This window comes from Phocoena sinus, chromosome 19 (genome assembly GCF_008692025.1).
Source record: "Phocoena sinus isolate mPhoSin1 chromosome 19, mPhoSin1.pri, whole genome shotgun sequence".
Classification (NCBI taxonomy): domain Eukaryota; kingdom Metazoa; phylum Chordata; class Mammalia; order Artiodactyla; family Phocoenidae; genus Phocoena; species Phocoena sinus.
The window spans coordinates 5,757,411-5,771,925 of record NC_045781.1 but is presented as its reverse complement, the minus strand read 5'-3'; positions in this window follow the sequence as shown (position 1 = coordinate 5,771,925).

Below are 14,515 nucleotides of genomic sequence, written 5' to 3'. Positions count from 1 at the left end.
CTCTTTCGCACACTGTTACATTCTCTGTGGCTTCCCTGTGTCTCTCCTCCAATTATTCTGCTTTTCTTTGCAAATTGAGGACCATGGGAAATAGTTTGGGCATAGCCCCGCCCCTCTGAGCACAGAGATGCTGTAATTACCCCTGCTAGGAGAGAGTGAGTTGGCCAGGACGGGGGTGGGGGGGAGGGCGGCAGGAGGGGGATGGGGCTGCAGGATGAGATACCAGCTGAAAATGCCGGAGTTGGTGATGGCGTGCCCTGCATGCTTAGACCCCGCACCTTCCCTTCTCAATTATCCCAGCACCGACGCTACCCCGTGTTATGGGTAATGGTTCCAGGAAGGGGATGATATAGGACGGGCAGATTCATGAAGCTGAATGGAAGAAAACAGATGGCAGTTCTCTCTCTTTATACCGAGTCTTAAGAAAAACAAGTGCAAAGCCATAGTACTAAAGGCAGCATGTTCGGATGTTAAAACTACAGAGAAAAGCAAGGAACCAAATAGCATTAAAGTGAGGCTAGGGGCTTATTGAAGGAGTGGGGTGTGGGAATGGGGAAGAGAAACAAGAGAGAGATCCTGGGGGGCTGGCAGTGTTCTATTCCTTGGAGGGTGTTCGTTTTGTGTTGAATCAGTAAATTGTCTTATATCTTTCCCCAATAATATTTCCAAAAAACCCAGCATGGCTCTGAGGAGTCACCACTTGCCATGCCTTCCAACCACTTCCTCCCAGCCCCCAGCCACACAGTTAAAAATAATCTTCTGTCAGTTCAGTGCATGTCTCTTCTCTCACGAAATTCTCACCATCCCCGAGGGTGGGCGACTGCCGGGCTGGTGTTCCTCGCTCCAGGTCTCCTGCACACCTGTACTTCTGGGGGCAGAAGCTGCGCGGGCAAAGCCCCAGAGGCTGACAGACCCCCACCACGGTCTGGAGTAACAAAGAGAAGTGTGGTCATGAGACACACCAGCAGTGAAGAAATAATCCTGGCGCCTGGACAGCCACAACACATGGGCTAGTTTCCATCCCTTTCGAAATCCGTACAGAGAACCATGCTCTGTTTCCCAGGCATCCTGAAAGCCCACCTCCCCTCCAAGTCTTCCATGTGTGTTAATACACAGAATCCTCAACTCCACTGCCCGAGATTCCCCTCTACTCAGTCCTCCTGACACTCAACTTCCAACCCTGTGGGGACAGCGACACCCTACACCCCTGTGCATCCCCCATCACAGCTCCAGGTGCCAGGACATCTATTGTCTCCCCACTGGACGGTGACTCAAGGGACAGCGTCTAGGCCTGGTGTGTGACGTCATGAGCAGAGAGGGGATGCCCATCACATGGACACTGGGAGAGGTCCCCTCCACCTCCTGTGTCCCTACGTCCCACCCTGGCTGGACCGACCTCCACAAACTACACCCTGCGACTCAAGGGGTCTGGCCAGAAGGGACCAACTTTCACTTTGCAGAAGATGACCCCTGAGGGGAAGGGCATTGACAGGGAGGCAGGAAATGGAGCTCAGGCCCAGCATGGGGTGTGGATTTGGGCAAGTCTCTCACCTTCCCTGGTCCAGTGTTCCCAGGAGTGGACGTGGGGTGGTGCGTGGTTGATCTCTAAGGGCTCTCCTGGTGCCAACAGTCTCTGGCTGTGAAGTTCCTCCTCTGAGGAGGCTCAATGTTCTGACCTCACCCACGTCTTCCTGCTGGGGCTCCTCTAAATCTTGCAACGTTTAGTTCCTGAAAGACGAACGCTGAGAAACAGACTTTCCCTGGGGGACCCTGGCACTGTCAACCCCAGACGTGCTTCTGCTGCTGCTGGTGGCCCTGTTCTGGTAGACGGAGGGGGCCGAGGGCCAGAGGGAGTCCAGGAAGGATTACATGTTGCAAGTGCAGGGGCTGGTGACGGTGCAGGAGGGCCTGTGTGTCCATGTGCCCTGCTCCTTCTACCATCCCAGGAGATGCTAGACTGACTCTACCCCAGTTCATGGCTACTGGTTCCAAGATACAGACTGGGAGGCTCCAGTGGCCACAAACAATCCAAATCATAAACTACAGGAGGAAAATCAGAGCTGAATCCTCCTTCTTGGGGACCCCCAGACCAACTTCTCCCTGGACATCAGAGATGACAGGAGGAGGGACAATGGAAGATACTTTTTTTAGGTTAGAGAGAGGAAGAATGAAATGGAATTACATGTCTAACCTGGTCTCCTTGTATGTGATGGGTAATGAATAGGATCCAGGAGCGGTCACAGGGGAAGGCCTTAGAGGTCCCTGGGTAGGGCTGGGATGAGACACTCCTCCTGAGATGGGGGTCGGGGTAAAGCAGGTGGGGGCTCAGAGGGAGTAGCTGGACCCAAGCCTGAGGCTTCTCTCAGGGCCGCACCTCTAACCATATTCTCTTTTTTTTCTTTTCTTTTCTTTTTTTTTGCGGTACGCGGGCCTCTCACCGTTGTGGCCTCTCCCGCTGCGGAGCACAGGCTCCGGACACGCAGGCTCAGCGGCCATGGCTCACGGGCCCAGCCGCTCCGCGGCACGTGGGATGCTCCCGGACCAGGGCACGAACCCGTGTCCCCTACATCGGCAGGCGGACTCTCAACCACTGCGCCACCAGGGAAGCCCCTGCTGTGCTTCTCTTGACTCGTCGTGGCGACTTATATTTTCTATTTAATGTCGCTCTAAGAAAAATTAAACTTTAAACTATTAGCGTCAGTTTACCATTCGTCTTTCTATTGTGCAATGCCAGTTTTGAATACAAGGACATTTAACCCATCTATGGAATCCCGGAGTTTGCGCGATTCCTAATTCATCAGTGGTACAGGTGTATGTATTCTGTTCTTAACAGAATAGTGGAAACACCGCACTGCAGTAATTCAAATTTGTGTGTGTGTGGCAAAGGGTACCTAGCATAAAATGGACTCTTTTAACCATTTTTAAGTAGTATACAAGTGCCGTGGCTTTGAGTGCATTCACATTGTCGTGCAACCGTCACCACCATCACTCTCCAGACCTTTTTCATCTTCTGAAACTGGAAATCTGCACTCATTATACAATAAGGTTTTGTGTTAGTCTTCTCAGCCTGCCGTAACATAGTACCACGGACCGGGTGGTTTAAAAAACAGACCTTTATTTCCTCACGGTTCTGGAGGCTAGAGGTCCAAGATCAAGGTGTCTGCAGGGTTGGTGCCTTCTGAGGCACCGTCTCTCCTTGACTTGTGTATGGCGGTCTCCTTGCTGTCTTCATAGGGTCTTGCCTCTTGGTGTGTCAGTGCCCTAATCTCCTCTTCTTGTATGGGCACCAGGCAGATTGGACTAGGACCCACCCTAATGACCTCATTTTTCTTTAGTTATGTCTCTAAAGGTCCTGACTGGGGGGATAGGACTTCAACATACGAATTAAGTTGGGGGTAAACAGTAGGTTCATAACATTCCCTGTTACCTCAGTGTTTTCATTTCGCTTCCTGATACAGGCACATTCTGCCCACGTGCTCTGCCCTCAGATTCCTGATGAGTAAGGAAGGATGAGAAGGAGAAAGAACTCTGGGGCCCTATCCTTCCATTTCCTCCTAGGGCATCATTTTCAGTATAAGCTGTTGGCTAATGCAGGGAACTAATGTGATAAGAAAGGATGTAATCGAATTCTTCAGTCTTTTGTGTTTCTTAGAATGTCATTGCCTTCTTTCTGCGTTCAAAGCAAGTTCTGATTTGGATGAAAAGCATAGCCTTTCTGGGGGGCACTATCACCACCGCCACCCCCCACTTTCTCAGTCTTAGAACACGCTTACCTTTTTTTTTTCTTCTACATTAGTTATGTTTTTAACATCTTTATTGGAGTATAATTGCTTTACAATGGTGTGTTAGTTTCTGCTTTATAACAAAGTGAATCAGTTATACATATACATATGTCCCCATATCTCTTCCCTCTTGCATCTCCCTCCCTCCCACCCTCCCTATCCCACCCCTCCAGGTGGTCACAAAGCACCGAGCTGATCTCCCTGTGCTATGCGGCTGCTTCCCACTAGCTATCTACCTTACCTTTGGTAGTGTATATATGTCCATGCCACCAGAGGGCTTCACAGGCGAATTCTATCAAACATTTAGAGAAGAGCTAACACCTATCCTGCTGGAACACACTTACCTTGATTCACGTTGAGTTTCACCAAACTCCCACACGTTGTGATGCTATCAGAATTCTGCCCCTGGGTCATCTTGAATGTTACATACAAAAGGGGCGGGAAAGAACAAGCGTCCATGGTGGGGGGTGGGGTGGGGAGGGGGGTCTTTATTACTAAAGAGAAGTGGGGGATAATAGGAGGAGACCAGCAACCTCTCTCACAGAGAGCTTCTGACCGGACCTCTTTGGCGACATCCGACATGGAGCTGCCCCATCAGATGGAGTTTTGTGCCAAGTTATTGCAGAGAAATGTCCCTCCCTTTTATTCAGACTGTACGTGATCAGCGATGACTGGTCCAATGAGTCGGAACCAAGATAGATAGAACCGGTTTCATTCAGAGCCCAGTTCCGGTTCATCGCACGAACCTGAGAGTTTAATGCAGTGAGACCCTCGGGAGGTGATTGCAGGCTTGCAACACCTCCCAGCCTCCAGAGACTCACTCTCCTGCCTTGAGGCAGACGCCGGAGCTGGCCCTGGCCCATTCCATCCTGGATTCCCTATTACTTGGAGCATCTTGTCTGAACCCTAGTCAGGAGCATGAGGTCTCCTACATCATCAGCCCCCGAACATCCGGAATCAGAGAAGTCTGACCGATGTTGCGGAATTGATTCCCTCCGGAGACACATGCTAATACCAGGTACAGCTCCCCTTAGCCAGCCCCAGTGCTCACCTGGGAGCAGGGGGCAGCCAGGGGAGCAGTCTCGAAGAGCCCTTAATCGCTTTCCGGAGCCCAGCTTTGTTCTTTCTTATCAGAAGAGCAAAACGTCACAGCCCCGCCCACGGCAAAGTCCTGCCTGGTGCAGCCAGCATGGACATTAATAAGCTTCCACTCCCACCTATGTATCAGGCCAGGAGAGCACAAGGAATATTAACCTGGAATCTCTGTGGAACTGTAAACAAGGTGGAGTCCTAATAACCCCCAGCCCCCATCCTTGTGGACCTGCCTGGGCAAACCCCATCACCCCAAGTGCATCCGACCACCAGGGGGAGCCATGGAGTTGTGAAACGCGGCAATCCCGTTCTTGGTCTACATCCTCATGGGGGTACAGTAAGAATTGGATAGAGAGGGTAAGTGGCAGGGTCCCCTATCAGCTTCCAGAGAAGAAGGGAGTGGAATGGGAAAATAGTAATAAGATTAACAGTAGCGGGGCTTCCCTGGTGGCGCAGTGGTTAAGAATCTACCTGCCAATGCAGGGGACACGGGTTTGAGCCCTGGTCCCGGAAGATACCCACATGCCGCGGAGCAACTCAGCCCGTGCGTCACAACTACTGAGCCTGCGCTCTAGAGTCCGCGAACTACGACTACTGAGCCCGCGTGCCTAGAGCAACAAGAAAAGCCACCGCAATGAGAAGCCCACGCACCGCAACGAAGAGTAGCCCCTGCTCGCCACAACTAGAGAAAGCCCGCGCGCAGCAACGAAGACACAACGCAACCAAAAATAAATAAATAAATAAAATTTAAAAACCAATAGCACTGTTAATAATAACAGTAATAATAATATTATTATTTCCTATTTTTCATACCTATGCAGTGAACTATAAATCTTGAGATAGATTAGCCCCTGAGTGAAAGGGTGGGAACTAGGCATCAGGAAGAAGTTGATAGTCAAAAAATATGAATTGAGGGCTTCCCTGGTGGCGCAGTGGTTGAGAGTTGGCCTGCTAATGCAGGGGACACGGGTTCGTGCCCCGGCCCGGGAAGATCCCACATGCCGCGGAGTGGCTAGGCCCGTGAGCCTCGGCCGCTGAGCCTGCCCTCCGCAACGGGAGAGGCCCGCATACCGCAAAAAAAAAAAAAAAAAAAAAATATGAATTGAAAAAGTTGGGGTATTCCCTGGCGGTCCAGTGGTTAGGACTCAGTGCTTTCACTGCCGTGGTGGGTTCAATCCCCGGCGGGGGAACTAAGCACAGCGCTGCCAAAAAAAAAAAAAAAAAAGATGATCAGGGCAGTGGAAACCTGTGCAGTGATCCCGGTAATTCCCTGGATGAGCAGCAGAGGGTGCGCTACCAACGTTCCCCAGGGAACGTTGAGCTAGATGCACAGCTGCAAGGGTCCAGACCTCCTGGGGCAGTGAGATGTGCCCAGACTCCAGTTTCTAAAGGGAACTTACCTAACCTCTGCAGGCCGCAGTGTCTTCATTTGCAAAGTGGACATCACAGCTCCTACCTGTATGAATCTGAGAGCAAAAACCAGGCTGAATCAAATCAACACCACCAAAAAAGCAAGGAGAGAGAGAGGCCCTTCCATCATATGCACCCTGAAATCCAGCCACATCTAAAGCCAGGCCAAACTATGTCCTGAATAAAAAAAAAATAAAGGGGACTCAGGAGGCAGAGACATATAAGACAGGAGCCCCAGACCTGGTGGACAAGTCAACACTTAACTCCAATCCACATTTTATCCCTCACTATATATTTTTGTGGGGTGGGGGGCAGGTTGGGGATTAGGATTGTACTGTTAAAAACAGAAACAGACCCACAAACACAGAAAACAAACTTATGGTTACCAAAGGGAAAAGGGTGGGGGTGGAGGAGAGAGGGATTAATTGGGAGTCTGAGATTAACATATACACACTACTACATATAAAAGAGATAACCAACAAGGACCTACAGTATAGCACAGGGAACTCTACTCAGTATTTTGTAATAATCTATCAAGGAAAAGAGTATATAAGTCTGAATCTCTTTGTTGTACACCTGAAAGTAGCACAACATGGTAAGTCACCTATACTTCAGTTTAAAAAACAAACAAACAAACAAACAAAAACCCAGATGTTCTAGAGCAGCGGTTCCTAACCTTTTTGGCACCAGGGACCGGTTTCGTGGAAGGTAATTTTTCCATGGACAGGCGCAGGGAGGGGGGATGGTTCAGGCGGTAATGCGAGAAGTGGGGAGCAGTGGGGAGCAGCAGGTGAAGCTTGGCTCACTCGCTCGCCCTCCACTCACCTCCTGCTGTGCGGCCCAGCTCCTAACAGGCCGAGGACGGTACGGTCCACAGCCCGGGGGTTGGGGACCCCTGCTCTACAGACAGGAAGATGAGATTCAAATCTTGTCTCCAAGCAAGAGCTGGATCTGCTCTCTAGAAAGCGGGGTCATGAAATATCGCCATGCGGTAATAGTCTATTATAAGTTGACAACGGTTTAACTTTAATCCCATAACCAAATGCTACAATTTCACCCCCAACACTTTACGTTCTTCGTGTGGCAACTTATATCTTTTTATCTTATGTATCCATGAACAAATAGTGGATACTTTCAGACTCAAATTAAAAGTGATTTACACACCACCATTGCCCTGTTACAGTATTCTGTATTTCTCTCTTTGTCTGCCTTTACCAGTGAGTTTTACGCTCCCACATGCTTTCATGTTGTTCTTTACCATCCTTTCGTTTCAACTTGAAGAACCCTCTCAAGCATTTCTTGTAAGGCGTTGTGCTAAGTGGAATAAGTCAGCCACAGAAAGACAAATGCTTCCTGATTCCACTTCTATGAAGTATCGAAAATAGGCAAATTCAGAGAAGCAGAGAATGGAGTGGTGGTTGTCAGGGGCTTGAGGGAGAGGAAATGGGGATATAGTTTCAGTTATGCAAGATGAATGAGTTCTAGAGATCTGCTGTACAACATAGCGCCTGTAGTTACCAGTACGGTGCACAGGTAAACTCTGGGAGGTGATGGGTATTTTTCTTATTTTGGTTGTGGTCATTGTTTCACAGGTAAATGCATATGTCCGAACTCATCGATTGCATACATTAAATATGTCCCATGTTTATAAATTATATCATATATAAATGATACCGTATATAATTGTATGATATATAAATTCATATATAAATTATATCTCAATACGCAATTTAAAGCAAAAAAAGAAAGAAAACGAGTTGACATCTCTGAACCTCATCACCGGTAAATGGATCATCACTACTGACCTCGGCAGGTGGTCGTAAGGCTCAGAGGATCTGTTGTAGGTAAATAATTTAGAACAGTAATTAATCGACACTAAATGCTCACTCTAACATGCTTCAACCTTAACTGGACTACATCTGGCTAATCATACAAGTCTCAGATAACCTGTCACCTGATTCCAATAGCTGTTGGGTTTAATTAAGACTAGAAGTTGAGGAATTGTTACTGCCATCTGATGGCCACAACCTGATTTCTGCCTCTGAAAATCCCCAAAGGGGGGTGGTCTCAAACAGGCAAGAATGCCCTCCCTCATCCTCGTTTGGTGAACCGCGGTTTCGCAGTAGATTCTGTTCTGGCTTCTCTGCACTAGATGGGAGGTTGGTAAAAAGTAGCATTCCAGGAACTTCTGCAGAGAGAGAGGAGGGCTTTTCGTGGCTGCTACACAGGAAATTTTGTAACAGAACCTTACCGCACACTGATACAAACCTATGTCCTGCCTTCATACCAGACACAATTTGCCCTTCCCACCACAGAATAAACAGTAGTCTGTGTGAATCAGGCATCTCCGGGCACACGCGTACAAGGTGCTCAGAGCATGTGGAAAGCAAGAGAGACAGTCGCACGTGTTAACCTTGAGTAAAGGAGGTGCTGCCCAAAGCAAAAGCCTCCATTAAAAAAAAAGATTGGGCTTCCCCGGTGGCGCAGTGGTTGAGAGTCCGCCTGCCGATGCAGGGGACAAGGGTTCGTGCCCCGGTCCGGGAAGATCCCACGTGCCGCGGAGCGGCTGGGCCCGTGAGCCATGGCCGCTGAGCCTGCGCATCCGGAGCCTGTGCTCCGCAACGGGAGAGGCCACAACAGTGAGAGGCCAGCGTACCGCAAAAAAAAAAAAAAGATTGATGTGGGATGCAAGCTCCAGAGCAGTTTTGCACTTTGAATTAGGCGGAGAGGAACAGCCTTCATCCGTGTACTCAAGCATTCTTTCATAGAAACCTGTAGTGAGCTGCTGTTTTGGACCACCTCTTCACGTGGGAAATTACAGAAGCAGAGGTTCAGGTTGTGGCCACCGGATGGTAGTAATGACCCCCCCACCCCCACCTTTTAAAACAAACAGATGTTGGGATTAGATGTGTGGTGATTCAGGGGAAAACCTAGAAGAGCGAGGGCTCTGCTCTTCCGCTGTTCCAGCTCCTATCACCGAAATGCTGGAATTGCCTACGACCCACCCCACTAAACAGTGAGCGGTGAGGCCAGGTCTTAGTCCCAGCCCCTGGTGCACTGAATGTGTTCACTCTGTATTGCTAATTAAACGAAGGAGTGAAAATCTTCCTCCCTCAGCTCACTTGGGGTTCTTCCACACCCTTCTACCTTTAAAGCCAACGCGGGCTGCTCCAGAACTAATCCCCAGCAGGAATAATAGGCCAGCATGATGAGAAGTAGTGACTCATGCCTGCCCGGGAGTGCCTTGGTCCCTGGCGTGCAAAGCGGGTTCCAAAGGGCAGGACATGGAGAGGCAGCCAGGAGACGGCGGAGCAGATCTTGCCTTTCCGAGTATCTTGGGTTGTCCGTTGCCCTCTCTGGACTTCAGTGTCTCTCTGAAAAACGAGTAAGTGAGGACCATCTCCCAAGACAGCCTAGCTCTGATGAGAGCAGGTCTAAGACTCCTCTCCCTCTCTCTCTCTCTCTCTCTCTCTCTCTCTCTCTCTCTCCCTCCCTGCCCCTCCCTCTCTCCCCCTCCCCCCACACACACTTGTTTTCAGGACCTCCTCTTGGTCTTAGCGCTCTTGGTTCCTTGAAAGAGGGGACCTAGACGCCAGAAAAGGGCTTGGCCCTTCCCATTCCAGAGCTGGAGCTGCCCCTACCGTGTGGGAATGAGTAAGTAGGATGGGGGCGAGGGCTGAGGTCAAGCCTCTCACCCCCAGGGCCTCAGGCTGAGCATCTGGATTTCCAGCTGGAAGTGAATAAGTCCTTGATGATACAGGAGGGCTTGTGCATCCCTGTGTCCTGCGCCATCTCCTACCCTCGGGATGGCTGGAATGAATCCACACCTGCCTGCGGCTACTGGTTCCAGAAGAGGGACAAACCTGGTAAGGATGTACCTGTGTGGCCACAACCCACCTGGACTAGATATTGCAGGTTGGGATTCAGGGGGTGATTCCAACTCCTTGGGGGACCCTGGGAAACATAGCTGTGCTTTCAGCATCCTGGAAACCAGGATGATGGCGAATGGGACATATTTCTTTCCAGTGGAGAGAGGAGATACAGAATATAATTACTAATGTGGCTTGCTTTCTTTGCATGTGACAGGTATGGAATTTCCTATGAAGAGGACAAGACGGAATGTGAGGACCCCATGGAACCTGAATGCTACAGACGGGATGGTGTCCCCCGCAGATTCATATGTTGAAGCCTTAACTCCCCAGCACTGACTTATTCAGAGTGCTTTTCCAAGATCATTGAGATTCAATAAAATCATAAGGGTGGAGTCCTAAGATTGATGGCCTTATAAGAAGAGGAAGAGAAAGAGCGATCTCCCTCTCCCCGCCACACTCCCTGCCACATGCATGCTATGAGGAAGGACCCTGTGAAGACACAGCAGGAAGGCAGTTATCTGTAAGCCAAGAAGGGAGCTCTCACTAGGAACCAAATTTGTTGACACTGCGATCTCGGACTTGCCAGCTTCCAGAACTGTGAGAAATAAATGTGTTTGTTCAAGTCACCTGGTTGGCGTTTTGTTACAGAAGCTGAGCTGACTAAGATAGGTTCCCAATCAGCAGTGGGATTATTCAAACGAGCCCATCAAATCCTCTCGCGGGAACCGGGGGTCAATTGTGGGCGCAGGTGTGGCCTCCAGCAGGAGTGGCAGGATGACAGAGTGTCAGCCCAGGACGAAGGGAGGTGAGAAATAAAGCAAGACCTGAAGGCCAGCTGAGGGCACTGTGAAATGCCAGGTGTCACATGAGCAGCGAGAATGAGGGAAGAGGTGAGAAGAGCCCCCCTCCCCTGATCTACCCTCTGGGCGATTTGGCCTCTTCATTGACCCTGGGCCCACAGCAGGGTCCAAGAGCTGAGAATCTTCGTTATTGTCCCCTCAGAGTCCAGGCCATGTCCAGTTGATCATTTGTGTCCAAAGCAACCTGCTGACAAAGCCTGTAACCCTGCTGCCCCAGCCCGTGTTTCCACCTTCAGGGTCTCCACCAGACGCTTGTAGATTTGTCTGTGTCTCCCCGGGGTGGCGGGGAGCATCAGGACATGTATAGAGTTGGCTGTGTCTCCTCTTTGCCTCCAGACTCATCACAGACCAGACGCTCACTCTGTGTTTGTTGAGTGAAAAAATGACGGAGTGAATGAATGAATGGGTGAACTGCTTCCAACAGTTACCTAAGACCCTTACTCATCTGTTATGCCCCAGACACCCACACAGAACCACCAACACTCTGTTACCAAACCAAGCTTGGGTCTGCTTCCCCGACGCATAGCAAAGCCAATCCACTGATACCAAGATGTGGTGAAGGAAAGTACAGCATTTATCGCAGGGCACCAAGCAGGGAGAATGAGTAGTTTGTACTCAAATGACCTGAACTCCCCTCCCCAGTGGCTTTCAGAGAAGGTTTTTTTTTTTTTTTAATTTATTTTTGGCTGCATTGGGTCTTCATTGCTGCATGCGGGCTTTCTCTAGCTGTTACGAGTGAGGTTACTCTTCGTTGCAGTGCACAGGCTTCTCACTGTGGTGGCTTCTCTTGTTGTAGAGCATGGCCTCTAGGTGCCCGGGAGACAGTAGCTGTGGTGCGTGGGCTCTAGAGCGCAGGCTCAGTAGTTGTAGCACATGGGCTTAGTGGCTCCGCGGCATGTGGGATCTTCCCAGAGCAGGGCTCAAACCTGTGTCCCCTGCATTGGCAGGCAGATTCTTAGCCACTGCACCACCAGGGAAGTCCCTAAATGCATTATTTTCTATTGAGGAAAAATCAGATAAAATAATATTCACCATTTTAGCCAGTTTAAAACGTACACTAGTTGGCTTTGAGAACATTCACGATGTTATACAACCATCACCACTACCTAATTCCATCCATCTGATGTTTTCATCACCCCAAAGAGAAGCCTGGTACCCATGAAGTAGTCACTCCCCACACTCCCCTCCCCAGCCCCTGGCAACAACTGATCTGCTCTCCGTGTCTCTGGACCTGCCTGTAGTGGATACGTCATACAAGTGGAATGTTACAAAACAGTGGCCTTTTGCGTCCAGCTTCTTTCGCTAAACGTTTTCAAGCATCATCCGTAGAGCATGTATCAGTATCAAGTCCTTTTTGTCTGAATAACATTCCATTGCGTGGATGCACCAGCTTCTCTTCATCCAGTGAGCAGTGGATGGACATTTGGGTTGTTTCCACTTCTTGGCTATTACAATGCTGCTATGAACGTTGCTATACTTTTCCTTTTTTTTTTTTTGGATCATTGATTTCAGTTTTCTCGGGTATATACCTAGGAGTGAGATTTCTGGGTCAAATGGTCGTTTCTAATTTTAAATTTCTGAGGAAATGCCAGATGTTTTCCACACTGGCAGCACCATTTTACATTCCCACCAGCAATGTATGAGGGTTCCAATGTCTCGAGACCCTTGTTGACGTTATTTTCCTTAAAAAAAAATTCGAGCCTGCTAGTGGGTGTGAAGAAATATCTCATCGTGTTTTTTTGTTTTTTTTTTTTTGCGGTACGCAAGGCTCTCACTGCTGCAGCTTCTCCCGTTGTGGAGCAGAGGCTCCGGACGCGCAGACCCAGCGGCCATGGCTCACGGGCCCAGCCGCTCTGCGGCACGTGGGACCCTCCCGGACCGGGGCACGAACCCGCGTCCCCTGCATCGGCAGGCGGACTCTCAACCACTGAGCCACCAGCGAAGCCCTTGAATTGTTTCTTATATAGCTTTTATATAGGCTGGATATCACACACATATCGAATCTATCATAATTTGCAAATATTTTCTCCCATTAAATGGGTGGTTTTTTCACTTTCTCAGTCGATTGATGAGCCGGGTTTTTCATTTTCATGAAGTCCAACTTATGCATTTTTGTTTTCTGTTCAGCTGCTGGAAGGTAAGGGCATGGGGTGCGCTGATACCCCGGGCACATGGGGTTCGGCATCCGGTGGATGAGGGAAGCCTGGAAGACCAACGTCCAGAGTCCTCCTGGGAGCGGAAGGACACAGGATTGAGGTCCAGCAGATGATTCCATCCTGCTCCCACTTTCCTGCAGGGCAGTCGGGGCGCGTCGCAGCACAGGTGATTCTGACGGCCATCTGGGAAGCGGCTGTCAAGATCCCGCTACTCTTCTTGGTCCTCATCGCCCTCCTGTGAGCACCCCCAGGGAGGGGGGGAGGGGATGGGTGGGGAGGGCAGGGCACAGGTGGCTGCACCCTGGAACCAGCGCTGGAGGGGGCGGGGGCGGGGCCGGCAGGAGGCTGACGGGAAGGGGGAATGGGGTGCGGAGCCTGGGGGCGGTGAGGAGTCCCCGGGGGCGGTGAGGAGTCCCCTGGGGCAGGGGCTCCTCCCCGCCCAGTGTCAGGGTTGAAGGTAGCCACTGTGCTCTAGAGAGTCTGTGGGGCCAGACCTGCCCTCTCCCACCTCAGTCATCCCCCCGCCCCTGAACAAGGAACAGGGTGAGTCTGCGGCCCGCGGCACCCGATCTGACCAGAGCCTGGTCTCTTCTCTGGCTCAGAGTGACGTCCCGCAGGAGGAGGGCAGCCAGGCCGGCAGGAGGCGTGTCAGATGCAAACGCCAGGCCTGCAGGGGGCGCGTCTATTGCAAACGCCATTCCAGGTTACCCCTCTGGGTGAGTGATGTCGGCATCCTACCACCCAACATCCCACTGCACACCTGCCCCAGAATGTCCCCCAGGATTGCTCCACTCAGCATACCCAAAGTGGAGCTGCCATCTTCCTCCCCAAACCCACTTCTCTGCTGGGTTCCCTGTCACACTGATGACAAGGTAGCCCCCATCTCTAAGGCCAGAAGGAAGGACGGGGTTTGCCCCCTTTCATCCCGCTTCTCTTCTCCAGAATCCAGTAATCATTAAGTGCTGTCCATCCTTCCTCCTATGCACAGCTCGTCCTGCTGCCCGTCTCCTTCCCATCTTGACCCCAGTCGTTCCAGCAGCCTCATCTCTTCCCTGGGTCTCTGAACCCACCCACCTCCTGCCTCCATCTCCCTGGGAAACACAGGCCTCCGGACTGTTCGCAGAGACGGTTACCATCCACTTGCTGCACAGCACGGACAGCTGTGTTTCCTCTCCACGGCCAGAGACCAAGGTGCACACACCACTGGCTGGATTTGCAGCCCTGGCGGGCTCTGCCCTGCTGGACTCTCCACCCAGATCCCTCCTCTCCCTGCATCTCCCCACATCTCCACACCCAGCCTGGCCAGACCTCTGTGACTCTGAGACTTTGTATGTGCAGTCCCT